This window comes from Myotis nattereri (genome assembly GCF_964212035.1).
Source record: "Myotis nattereri genome assembly, chromosome: 1".
NCBI classification, from domain to species: Eukaryota; Metazoa; Chordata; class Mammalia; order Chiroptera; family Vespertilionidae; genus Myotis; species Myotis nattereri.
Genome location: NC_138075.1, coordinates 209,746,957 through 209,760,757, shown reverse-complemented (window position 1 = coordinate 209,760,757; position 13,801 = coordinate 209,746,957).

The following is a 13,801-nucleotide window of genomic DNA, read 5'->3' as shown; positions in this document are numbered from 1 at the left end:
TCACTCCCAGATGCCCTTCGAGCCTTGGCACCACCCCAGGTGTGGCCAGCCGGGGAGGGACAATGGGAGATTGGCTCCAGGGCATGTCCGGCTGGTCTAGCCCAGTCCCCTGTCCCCCACCACCTTCTAATTAATTTCCTTTCAATGCACATGAATCTGTACACTGGGCCTCTAGTAAGATATATAAGTAAAACGACCTACAAATTATAAAGTAGGTGAGAGGGATCATCCAGCAATGTCCTAAAACTGAATGTCATCACAATAGAAACAAAAACTATACATTGATCTTATAACTGCCCTCCCCTGCCAGCCTGGTCTCCCCTAACCACCCTCCCCTGCAGGCCCAGTCAACCCCAACTGCTCTACCCTGCAGACCTGGTGCCCCCCAACTGCCCTCCCCTGCCAGCTTGGTTCCCCCTAAATGTCCTCCCCTGCAGGCCTGGTCCCCCCAAACTGTCCTCCCTCACCTGCAGGCCCAGTCGCCCTCAACTGCCCTCCCCTGCCAGTCATCTTGTGGTAGCCATCTTTGACCACATGGGGGTGGTCATCTTGTATGAGGGTGTGGTGGTCAATTTGCATATTACCTCTTTATTATATAGAATAAGGAACTTATAAAAACACCAACAAAATACACAATCCAATTTACAAATGGGCAAAGGACCTGAATAGACACTTCTTCAAAGAGGACATAGAGGTGGCCACTTATATATGAAAGGAGCTCAATGTCACGAATCATCAGAAAAATGAAAATTAAAACAATGAGATACACCTCACATCTGTTAGAATAGCTGCCATCAATAAATCAACAAACAAGTGTTGGCCAGGGTGTGGTGAAAAGGAAACTCCCCTGCACTGTTGGTGGGAATGCCCATTGATGCAGCCACTGTGGAAAGCACAGGGAGTTACCTCAAAAAATTCAAAAACTGCCTGTGACTCAGCAATTCCACTTCTGGAAATTTATCTGAAAGAAACGTAAAACACTAACTTGAAAGAATATAGGTACACCTATTTCCATTCCAGCATTATTTGCTATAGCCAAGATTTGGAAGCAGCCCAAGTGCCCATCGGTATATGAGTAGATAAAAAAAGCTGTGGTACATTTACACAATGGAATGCTACAAGGCCGTAAAAAAGAAGAAAATTTTACCTTTTGTGTTAGCATGGATGTACCTGCAAAGTATTATGCTAAGCGAAATAAGTCAGTCAGAGAAAGATAAGTACCATATTATTTTACTTATATGTAGAATCTAATAAAATAAACTAACAAACAAAATGTAAACAGACTCATAGATACAGAGAACAGACTGACAGCTGTCAGAGGGGAAGGGGGTTGGAGGCCTGGGTGAAAAAAAAAAACTTATAGACACAGACAATAGTATGATAATTACCAGAGAAAAAGCCGTGGGAGGAGGACTAGGTTAAAGTGCGGATAATGGTGATAGAAGACTTGTCACACAATGCAATATACAGATGATGTACACCTAAAACCGATATACTTTTATTAACCAACTAGAGGCCCAATGCACCAAGATTCATGCAAGAATAGGCCTTCCTTCCCCTGGCAGCCAGCACCGGCTTCCCTCTGGCACCTGGGGCCCAGGCCTTCGCTCCAACCAGAGCTGCCTTCCACCTTTGCTCTGGCCCTCCTGCCCTCCTGTAGTTCCTTCCATCCCCTGCACCCCCGTTCATACCAGGCATCCCACCCCACCCCGGCTGCTCCACACGACACAAGCATCCTAGCTCAACCTGGTCCAAAATCTTTGTCATATCAATTTGCATATTCCCTCCTTATTGGCTTTTGACACCACCATCTTTGTCACAGAGTGATGGTTAATTTGCATAATATGTCTTTATTGGATAGGATGTCACCATATTAACTTTAAAAAAATCTTCTACTAATTTTTCCTATAAAAATTTCAATGAAAGAAACAGCAAAGGTATACTTCTTCAGATATATTAAGTGCTGCCTTATTTTAAAGTAAGTCACTAGTATCATATTCTACATTCTACATTAATTGGAACTGAATTGGTATGTAGCATCTACATGACAAAAATAAAAGCAATATATTAATTAATCTGAATGACTATTTCTTTTTTATAAAATATATTTTTATTGATTTCAGAGAGGTGAAGGGAGAAGGAAAAAGAGATAGAAACATCAATGATGAGAGAGAATCATTGATCGGCTGCTTCCTACACACTCCCTACTGGAGGTCAAGCCCGCAACCTGGGCACATGCTCTTGACCAGAATCAAACCCAGGACCCTTCAGTCCACAGGCTGACACTCTATTCACTAAGCCAAACCAGCTAGAGCTGAATGATTATTTCTTGTATAAGATAGCTCATAAGCATCATTTATGACTTAATTTTCTATAAATCAAGGTAAGTATAATGTGACAATATTAGTAAAATCATGAATGATAATATTGTCATAATTCCAATGAGTTTATTGTTGAGCAAGTGATGAGAAGGAGAAAAATGGGAGTAGTTGGTTCCTATAGCTCAATAAAGCATATGGAAACCAACGCTTTCATTAATCACTAGAGGCCTGGTGCATGAATTCGTGCATGGGTGGGGACCCTCAGCCTGGCTGGCAATCAGGGCTGATTGGGGCTGATTGGGGCCAGCCCGCCAGGGGGAGGGACTGCGGCAGGTTGGCTAGTTGCAGGAGGTTGGCTGTGGGAGCGCACTGACCACCATGGGGCAGCTACTGCATTGAGCATCTTCCCCCTGGTGGTCAGTGCGTGTCAGTTGACCGGTCATAACAGTTGCTTAGGCTTTTATATTTATAGAGATTGGAGAAAACAATGGGGAAAATGTTCTTCTCCTTGAAGAAGATTACATTGAATACTTTTTTTTTTTTGACAGGACCAAATAATTATTAAAGTTCCTTATATCTGTAAAACGCTATAATTGCAAAGTTTATTTCCTCTAAATAAAAGTACCTGTCTTCATGCTTCCCTGTGTTAGGTATTACATATTTTATTTGCACTGTCATTGGAAAACCCAAAATAAAAGTCAAGTTCTGGTATAAACGCATGCCTTTTCTTTCTCTTAATGACCCACAATTTTCCACTTGAACTATATCTCTTCCCAGCTTCAGTCATTTACTAGATGCTTTTGCCACATTCCCATATACAATCAATTTAGTTAACAGTTAGTTATATAAAATATCCTTTGATTTAATTCAGTTCAAAAATTAATTGAATAATCCATGCTTCTAGCACAATATATCATAGAGAGATCTAAAAATCTTTAAGAAATAGCCCTTATTTTCAAAGAATTGAATGTATAGTGTATCTACTGGAAGAATAAATAATAAATAATAAGAGAATGATGACAGTGCTAGAGAACAGGTGCATGGAGGACAGGGAAAATTTTAGGATGGTCCACAAAGTGATATTTGATGAGTGTCTGGAAGGGTAAATTACTTTTCTATGAAGGACAGATGACAGTTACAATGGTTAGAAGGAAACGTGTAATTTTAGAACTGTTATGGTCTGAGCTTGTGCATAAGTTATAACTAATAAGAAATTAAGAAGATAATTAGGGGGTAAGTGTAGGAGATAAAACCAGAGATAAGTTGGCCTCAGATTTTATATGCAATTTTTTTTTCACCTGAGCAGATTGACCTGATTATTATTATTTTTTGAGAGATGATTTTGGCAAAAATTTTAGAGTATCCTAGATTCAAGAGGAAGAAGAGCAGATAAGAGCATATGTTAAAAAACAAGTCCCAAAAGGAAGAAGTGCATGACAGCACTTTCTGAGAGCTTTGCCTATTATATAGATTATTATAAAATAATTTTAACTGATCTCTTCATATTTTCCACATTCTACTTCCACATTATATGGCTTAACATAAATCATCTTATTTGACCTCACTTTTCCCTCTGCTATCAAATAGTACATTTTTACTTTTATTAAAGCAATTATCATTATTTTACTAAATTGATTTCCATTTTCTAGTCACAGGAGACATAATCTAAATTTGTAACAGAGGATAAATATCAAAAGACCACTTTGTTCTTGATTATTTATTCTATGCACACATTTGGAAAAGACCGAGGACCCACCAACAAGATTAGTTGAACATTTCACATTGCCTTTAATTTAGCCCCACAGATGAAATCATACATTTTTAAAACATATGCACTGTTAAAGAATGTTCTGGATTCCAAATCCTTGGGAAAATATTAAATCCCAATGACAAAAATGTAAACCTCAACAGTATTATTCACACTGTAATTTTTTTTTTTTTTTTTACTTAACACATTAGGATTTTCAAATATGCTGGCTTGCAAGATTCATTTCTACACTTCTGAATTCATGTCACTAGTGAATTAATTTCTGGTTCTCAAAAAATGGAGATTGCACATAAATTTTTCAAATGCAGATAAACATCAGATTGTTTCTCAGACTATCATGGCCAGATGGCATGTGGCCTGGTATCAAGGAAACAATATTGCCATAGAAGATATCTATGCTTTACTATTCACAAACTGTTAATTAACTAATCATCTACTCACCATTTCCTGTTAATTAATTGACAAGCTTATTCTTCACTATTAACTGACTCTAATTCTCATGTAGTCTTCATTTTTAATTAAGCTGAATTTGGGTAAATCGTTTCATTTATTTTCTTGGCAGATACTTCACCGTAATATAAAAGGTCAGCCAATACTATATATTGTCCATTCTGGTTCCATGATGTTATTGACTAGATATTCACTTTAACTCCAATACAAGTCAGAAATTTTCTTATATCTACCATGAGCTTTTTAATTGATAAGTAACATTTTTATTGTATCCCTATGTTCAAGATAATGTGTCCATTGAGTTCAAAAATCTGCGGAAGAAAAAGGGATTAGTGGAAGCTGTTGCTTATTATCAAAAAGAATCTGAAGAGAGAGGTAGGTAAGGCATTGCTTAGGGAACAATAATATTCTCAGTAAGATGAGGCAGAAGGAGGGCCACCAAACTTCAATAATTATGTACAAACAAGTGCATCTTTCCTGGTGTCTGCAGCCTCAACAGCTAATATAGGTTTGGAACTGAGAGCTCATTAACACTACTTAGACTGATTACATGATCTCTTAGCGCTTTCTAAATAGGTTTTTCACTTTAGGCTTCTCAGCATAAATTGTACTGTTCATTGCCTTTGGAACTCTAGCCAAAATCAAAACTGAAGTAGTCTTCTTAAACAATCCAACATTGTGGACTTAATGTCAAAGACTAGAAAAGGGACAGCATCAGGAAAGTTTGTATATATGTCTTCGTTCTATTTAAATATTAGAGTGTTTTTTGTTTGCTTTGGTGAGGTCTCTGTACCTGCAAGACTGTGAAAGCAAAATTGCTTAGTTTTCCTTAAATTATATCAAATCTGTTTATGTTCTTGCTGAAGCTAGAAACCATGAATAGGTGAGAGCCAGAAACTGTACAAATGCATCACTTTTTGCTGTCAAGAAGAAAAAGATGTAAAAATTAGAGTTGATACACATTTTGCAAATGGCAGTGATGGTGGTGCTAAGGGGCATAGTGGAAAAGACCATTGAGAAATATGAAATTCTATCAGGAAGTATTTTTTATTAACTAAGGAAGTGAAGTTTAAGTAGTGGATTAGTCAGGGTTCTCCAGAGAAACAGAAGCAATAGGATACATACAGGAAGGGAATTATTATAGATATTGGCTCCCATGGCTATGGAAGCTGAGAAGTTCCATGATACTCTGTAAGCTGGAAAACCAGCAAAGCCAGTGGTGCAATTCATCCCAATCCAAAGGCCAGAGAATGGGGTAGGGGTGTAAGTCTAAAACCTCAAGAACCAGTAGCATCAATACCCAAGGGCAGGAGAAGATGGATGTCCCAGCTCAAGCAGAGAGAGCAAAGGCCCTTTCTCTACATTTTTGTTCTATTCAGAACTGGCCGTTTTCCCAAGGACATGAGTGAGGGTGATATTCTTTAATCAGCCTACTAATTCAAATGCTAATCTCTTCCAAAGACACCTCACAGACACACACAGAAATCATGTTTTGCAAGCTATCAGGGCTTCCCTTAGCCCAGTCAAGTTGACACATTAACCATCATAAGTAGGTAGGGAAAAAAAACCTGCAGGCAACAAGGAACTACTAGTTTAGGTGAACTGGGACAACTAAGAAACTTGTTGATTGCACCTTGCTTTTACCTCACCTCTAATCCTTTTATAGTAATAAAGAAGCTAAGCAAAAAAATTGAGTTTGATACTTAAAACACATCCTATTATTTTTCAAAAGGTAGGCTTCATAAAATGTGCTCCTTCCAAATATAAAGAGACCTTCTAAAAGTCCTATATTGCATAAAAAATGAATAATACTTCCTTTTCATGACTGGCAAACATAAGGCTAAATGATAGCAATTGTGGAGGGATAGTCTCGATATTGTAGAGAAGTGGTCCCTGTAAAAGTTTCTATTACTGCATTTCTTAAGGTAATTATATGCTTTCCCTCTTTTAATCTGTAATAATAGATGGACTGTTACACTGTTCATTAATTTCTGAGATATGTCCAACTGATGATGTTACACTTACATGCATTATTGGTTTCATTTATTTCTAACATTTTATTTTATGTCATTTCTTGTTTTCAAGTGAAATGTGCCTACTTTGTTCATAACATTCCACTCCCCCTCTGCTTTTACTTCTCCCAGCCCTACCTCATTTTAACCATTATTGACAGCAAATAGTTATGGATCTGAATCTATAATAATCTAGTTACTCCTCTGAAATCAAGAAGGCTTACTATTCTGACAATATATCTGATTAATTAATTTTATATACTACCACAAATTCTAAGTATACTGTGTATGTGTGTATATTATAGACACTATATACAATATATATAACATGTACCACACATATTTACACACACACACACACACACACACATATATTTCTTCTGAACTCAGTATAAAATATGTATGTCTATCAGCTGATGTCATCTTGTTCTTCAACACGCATGACATCACATCACCCCTCCTTCAAGGAGATGTCTTAACAAATATATCAAATCTCAGGAACATACAATGGTGAGATATTATGCTGCTCCATATTGATTCCAAATTTCTCACATATATCACCTCTTGTTGCTTCCACCTGTTGCTGACCTCTTCCCATGTGCCCCAATTCAGTCACTGATCTCTTTTTCAGGGAGAAAGAGAAAGAATAAAATACCTTAATTAGCCACTATGTGTATTCCAAACTTCAATCAATTTTGAGAAAAATAAAGGACATAATGTTTGATAATTGTTTTTCTCTGTTTCTATTCTTTTCTCTTCTCCCTGAAATTTCTGTTTGCTGATTGTCCAACATACAATGTGCACAAGTCTTGCCTTTACATTAAGTGTGACTTTCTCATCTCATGTTATTTATAGTGGTTCAGGTCACCCTTTGTAAATGAGTTCAGAATTTAACAGCTCAAATTTTCAACAGAGTAATTTATTCTCAACAGGCCATCTTTTCCACAAACAGACTTTGATATTATAATAAAATCACCATGTAGAAAAATATTTTTTCTCAACGTCATGGGTGTTCTTAGTAAAAACATATTTTGCTAACTCTAAAGATTAAATGATAACAAAATCAAGAGGTCTACAGAGGTTTCCTTAATAGCTACAGTATCTGAAACATTAGAGCCATCTATTCGTTTTCATGGCAGAATGGAGTCCCAAAATGTCTCTGTGGTCTTAATTTTAATGCAGCATGTGTTATGAAGAATCAACTGAAGCTATTCTATTTTCCTTAAAATTAAGATTCCAAAAGGGTAAAATTAACAAAAATTCCTACATATGAACAAAATAGAAGAACTTTATAAGCAACTTAACCTTCAAAAGACACCATCATCAAATCTGAATTTAATTTCAAATAAATCCAAATGCAGTCTCCTTTCTAGTATTATCTCATCATATACATGTGATCATTAGGGACAATGTTTTAAGAAGGAAAGAAAGACAAATTGACACATTTTTGAGCTACTGCTTGCTCTATGGGAGGCACGGTGAGATGGGTTTGAGTGAAAGCAAACACCAGAGCAAAGTTCTGAGAGCTACTCATACATCCTGATGTAAGAAATTTGAAGATAGAAGGAGGGTACTTATTCATTCATTTAAAAAATATGGTCTTTCTTAGTTGTTTAGGCCCTTGATCCTCGACCTGTGATTCATGAACCCACTGTTTCACCATTACCTGGGAGCTTATTAGAAAAGTAGAATCTCAGGTCCTTTCCCAAACCTCCGGAGTCAGATCTGCATATTAACATAAACCTTGGGTGAATTGTATGAATTTAAATTTTGAGAAGCACTATGCTAGAGATCTTTGCCAGATTTTATTCCTTAGATTCTCTAACTCAAAAGTTTGAAGCACACTTTTTGGAAGTCAAATTCAAAATTTCTTTTAAAGAGTGTATTTCCCTATGAGGACCTCATGACATATAAGCAATTTTTTCTTTCTATCCTTGCCCAAAGATATGCTTTTTTAAAAATTGATTTAGCCAGAGAGGAAAGGAGAGAGAAAGAAACATCAATGTGAGACAGAAACATCTATAGGTTGCCTCCTGTATACTCCCTATAGTCAGAATCAAACCTTCAGCCTAGGCACGTGCCCTGACCAGGAATCGAACCCGCAACCTGTTGGTGTACAGGATGCTATTCCAACCAACTGAGCTACCTGACCCAGGCTAATCAATTTCTTTCTTCTTGTACTATATCATATGTGAATATTCCTAATAACCCAAATAATTACAGTGTCTTACTGCCAGCTTAATAGCCTACTCGATAATGATTAAAACATAAGGTGCACTTCTCAATTGTCACCTCCTTCCAAACACAAGCTTTCCTATTTCTAATGAATATGAAGCCAGTAAAGCCTTGGAGGAGATCGCCAACTCTGGAAGCTGAGCATCTGCCTGCCTCCTGATGGGCAGGTTCTGGCCTGTGATCGATGAGCTGAGCCAGACTATCATTCAGAAGTAGAACCCTACAGGCTTTAACGCTTCGGTTTCAAATTTGCTTGTCAACAACAGATACTTTTTTGAAACAAACTCAGTATCAATCTTACATAATATCTTCCCAAATTATTAACTACATAATTTCTGATTAAAATTTACAACTAAAACAGATGTATACTCATTATTTTAAAAAGTTACAACCTTCTATTGCAAGGTATGCTGCTGTTTGATCAAAAGACTAGTTAATTTTTTTTATGAAATGAAAGGAAGGACATCAAAATGTGAAAAATAATTTAAGTGATTTTTTGGTGCATTCTATGAGTGAGGAAGAATTCCTAATTCTTACAACACAAGAAGGATGAGAGAATAATAAAAATCCAACAGAGAGAGTCCAAAATTCTAAATTACTGTTGTCGCTCATCAATTGCAATCGCCAACTGGCTGGGGAAAAAAAGTAGAGGATTTATATAATGACACAACAGTTAACAGGGTTTGAGGCATCAGGGTTTGGCTTTGACTTTCTTCCTGTACCAGTTTCAGACTCAACCCAGCTAACATCCTGGATGCCAAATGTTAACATATGCTAGGACTCAGAAATGCACCTCACTCCATCCGTGGAGAGCTCTCTTTTACTTTAACAGTTCTAAAATTAAATGAAAGCGTTCTATTCCCTCTTATTGGCTGTAAGTCACTTTGTCAGCACTAAACCAAACACACTGATTACGTCTAGCTACTCACAGGAACTCTATACAAGAGATAAATGTTGTTGCTATAAAATTTGGGAAGCCTTGAGTGAGTGGTTCAGAGGCAACTAACAAAATATAATGTATTTTAAACACCTTTAAAATGCCTGCTCAAGAATTAAGACATAGTACTCAATACAATTGTTTTTTTAATCTTATTTATTGATAAAACATGGAAAATTTGAGATGGTTCTCTATTCCTTAGTTTTTATTTTATATCTTCTTTGTGCCTTTAAAATGGAAATGCTTTATTAGTTAAATATAGAAGCATCCTGAATTAACTCCAGCTTTTTGGAACATTCTTACAAAGTACTTTGGTACCTTATAATGTGCATCAGTTTTACACATAATTTGTTCTTATACTAAATTCTAAGGGGTGTGTGTGTGTTTGTATTTGTGTGCATATATGTGTGTGTATATAAAAAGCCAGCAACCAGACCACTGTAATGACTGGAATGACTGGTTGCTATGACGCCCACTGCGGCCAGCAAACAGGCCCGATCTGGAGTGAAGCCATGGCCAACCTCCCACAACCCCTCCCCCTGTCTTGTCCTGCCCCCAATTGGCCTCTCTGATCCTGATAAAGGGTGGGGCAGCCAGCCAACTCCCCTGCAGCCCCTCTCCCCTGTCGGCCCTGCCCCCAATCACCTCCCTACCCCAATAGGGGGCAGGGCTGGACCAACTTCCTGTAGGTCCTCCCCCTGGCCAGCCCCACCCAAGATCAGCTCCCCACCCTGATTAGGGATGGGGCTGGCTAGCCAACTGCATGTGGCCCCTTCCCCTGGCCAGCCCCACCTCTGAATACCCCCTCACCTCATTGGCTCATGGCCCCTTCCCCTGGCAAGTCCCACTCCCATTTGGCCTCCCACGCCCACTGGCCAATTGCCAGCAACCCCTCCCCCACAGTCAGCCCGGCTCTGATTGGGCCCCCTGACAGACCTGGCCCCAATCTGCCCTGATCCAGGCTAGGCCATCCAGACCCCACCCATACCCAAATTCATGCACTGGGCCTCTAGTATGTATAAATTTGCTCTTGTTTTAAGAGACTATGTATTCTGGACAATGTTTATTGAATGGCAAACAATGTCATTTTATATGAGCCATTCAACTGAATTTGTTTATCTGCAAAAGAGGAATTAAAATACTCTCTTCCTAAACTTGATTATGAGAATTAAATGAGAGGGATTTCAATATCTTCCTGCTAAGCTATATTATAAGGATTAAATGAGATAGAACAGTGCTTTTCCTATTTATTAGAAATTAGGAAGTTCCTTTTAGGACTTTCCTCTCTTTTACCTTCCTGATTGACTAGGAATCTCATTAGCATGAGAGGTCGTATGTTTCTTTTCTCTTTTTCCTTTTTTTTTTCTTTCTCGAAGAGCACTTTTTCAGGCATTGAATTGAAATTTAATAATCTTGAGTTACTGGAAAGAGTTTCAAACTTTACTGAGACTAAAACACCCAGTGAACAGCACTGCTGCTAATTACAAGTCATAAATTAGCACTTAGAAAGTCTGTTTTCTTATCTCAAGGCACATGTTTTGATGCTTACTTCCAAGTGACTGCTCTTAGGTGTTCAATGAAAAAGGATCTGAAATTAGTGCCGATTCCTCCAAACAAACTCGGCAGGATATACTTATCAAAGAATTCACTTTGCCCATGTTTCAGGTTGATTCGCATGTATAGCTCAATCATTTAGTTAGCCTGAAACTTAATTGGGATCCTAAAGTAATTATAGCACAAAATCAAGTCTCAGATAATGAACAAGGTGTCAAGTTTACTCTGGGGCTATGACTATTTAATTTTCTAGTTAAAAAGTCTGTAACAGCTCCATTAATGATCACATTTTATCTCTGATGCTCTAAAAACTTTTATTTTCATTTAAAAGAAACATCCTACACCACCTTTCTTGGTGTCATGTATACAAAGAGAATATCGTTTACAGATTTTATAATCCACCCCACTATTCTTTTAACATTGTTTCTGTAAATAATGACTTATAAATCCACATGTAGCTATGGATAAAGAGCCTGTTTACTTAAAGAATTCTGGGTGCTAACCATAAAGGATGCAGACTCAAGCCTTCAGACATTTCAGTTCTAGGAGATTTGCTGACCTTTGACCCTACAAACAGGATGATGAAAACTAGACCATTGCTTGATAGGTGCTAAGACCATTACTGGAGCAGTCTGTGCAGACTCGCACATAGCACCCTCAACAGAGAACCCACAACCCCCTCCCTCTCGTCAGCTTCTTTTGTTCTTCACAGATCATAAAAGGCCTTGTGTGCTCTGAGATGTTTAGACGGTTTCTGCAACTTTAGTCCACTGTCTTCTCGGTCTGCTGGCTCTTGAATAGACCAACCTTCCTCGCACCAGCCCTTGTGGTGTTTTGGGAGGCAGACACCCGAAACTGGATTTAGTATTAACCTGAATGTAATCCTCAAAACTAAATGACATACCTAAAATGTATATTAATAGTTTCTAATACTCTACACATTATTATATCTTTGTATAATGATTAAGAATTTTCAAAATAAACTCATAGAAATCACCTCATATATTTTTTTAAAATCCTCACCCAAGGATTTGCTCATTGATTTTAGAGACAGAGGAAAGGAGAGAGAGAAACACTGATGTGAATGAGAAGCATCGATCAGTTGTCTCCTGTATGTGCCTCAACCGGGGATCCAACCTACAACCTTTATGGTACACAGAATGATGCTCCAACCAACCGAGCTACCCAACTGGGGCCATCACCTCATTTTTAATTTACAGCAACCCACTGAGCATGGAGGCGCTGTTATCTTCATTGTGCACAGAGATAACAAGCATGAAGAGGACTCAAAAGTCATGGGGTGAGTTGTAAATACAAGACTGGAACACAGGTTTACTCTAGCTATTTCAGTCCATTTATACTGCACAAACTGACCCCTACTGTGTGGCGGAAGTAAAGGGGCATGTTTTACGAAGAAAAGAAAAAAGGTGGCAATAGTTCCAGGGATGAATATGGATCTTATGGAAACTGATGGGAAACAGAGGGGGGCGTTCATAAGGAGATTATCAGATATTACCACAGCAGATCTTGTTAGCAGTGAGTATTTTAGAGAGGGGAGAATGGGCATGAGTACGGTTCCCAGGAGCAGGAGGATTACCGAGGCATACCCTTCACTGCTAGAAAGAGAAGTAGAGATATTGGGGATACAGTTGTCTGACCTAGAGATGTGGGAGCCAGTGGTTGAGATAAATCCATAGAGCTGCTATTCACTACTTTAAGAAATATACCTCTTTAATCCATATAGAGCAGTGGTTCTCAACCTTCCTAATGCCACGACCCTTTAATACAGTTCCTCATGTTGTGGTGACCCCCAATTTCATTGTTACAAATTGAACATAATTAAAGCATAGTGATTAATCACAAAAACAATATGTAATTATATATGTGTGTTCCGATGGTCTTAGGCGACCCCTGTGAAAGGGTCGTTCGACCCCCAAAGGGGTTGCGACCCACAGGTTGAGAACCACTGATATAGAGGAAGACATCCATATTACCTCCTTGCCCACTACATTGTGAGCTCTTTGAAAATTTCTATAAATATGTATTTCCCTTGGAACCAATGCTACACAGTAGGCATTCAGTGACTATTGTTTGAATGAAGGAATATAATTACAAGTTCAAATGAAAAGAAAAACATGACAGAAAGGAAAGACTGAGGACAGAGTAAAGAAATTTCTGACTTACCAATGCCGTATTCTAATTAAATATAGAAGAGTCATTACTTGCTAAAGCCTGTATCACTACATTTTCTTTTGCAAGATATATTTCTACAATTATAAAATTGCCTTAATCACACACATAAATATAATTAACTAAATTTCAGTCACACTGAAGAGAGTTCTCTTAATAGTTTTCATATTTGGGATCCATGACCTCTTTTCAAGGTTGTGAAGAACCTGTCATATCTTTCAGAGCTCCCCACAGCATGGAGTATTCTATATAACAGGAACAAAAATAATTTTCAAAATGTGTGAGAACCAAACAGTTTTATAGGGTTGCTCTAATTAAGCCTTTGTTTTCATTT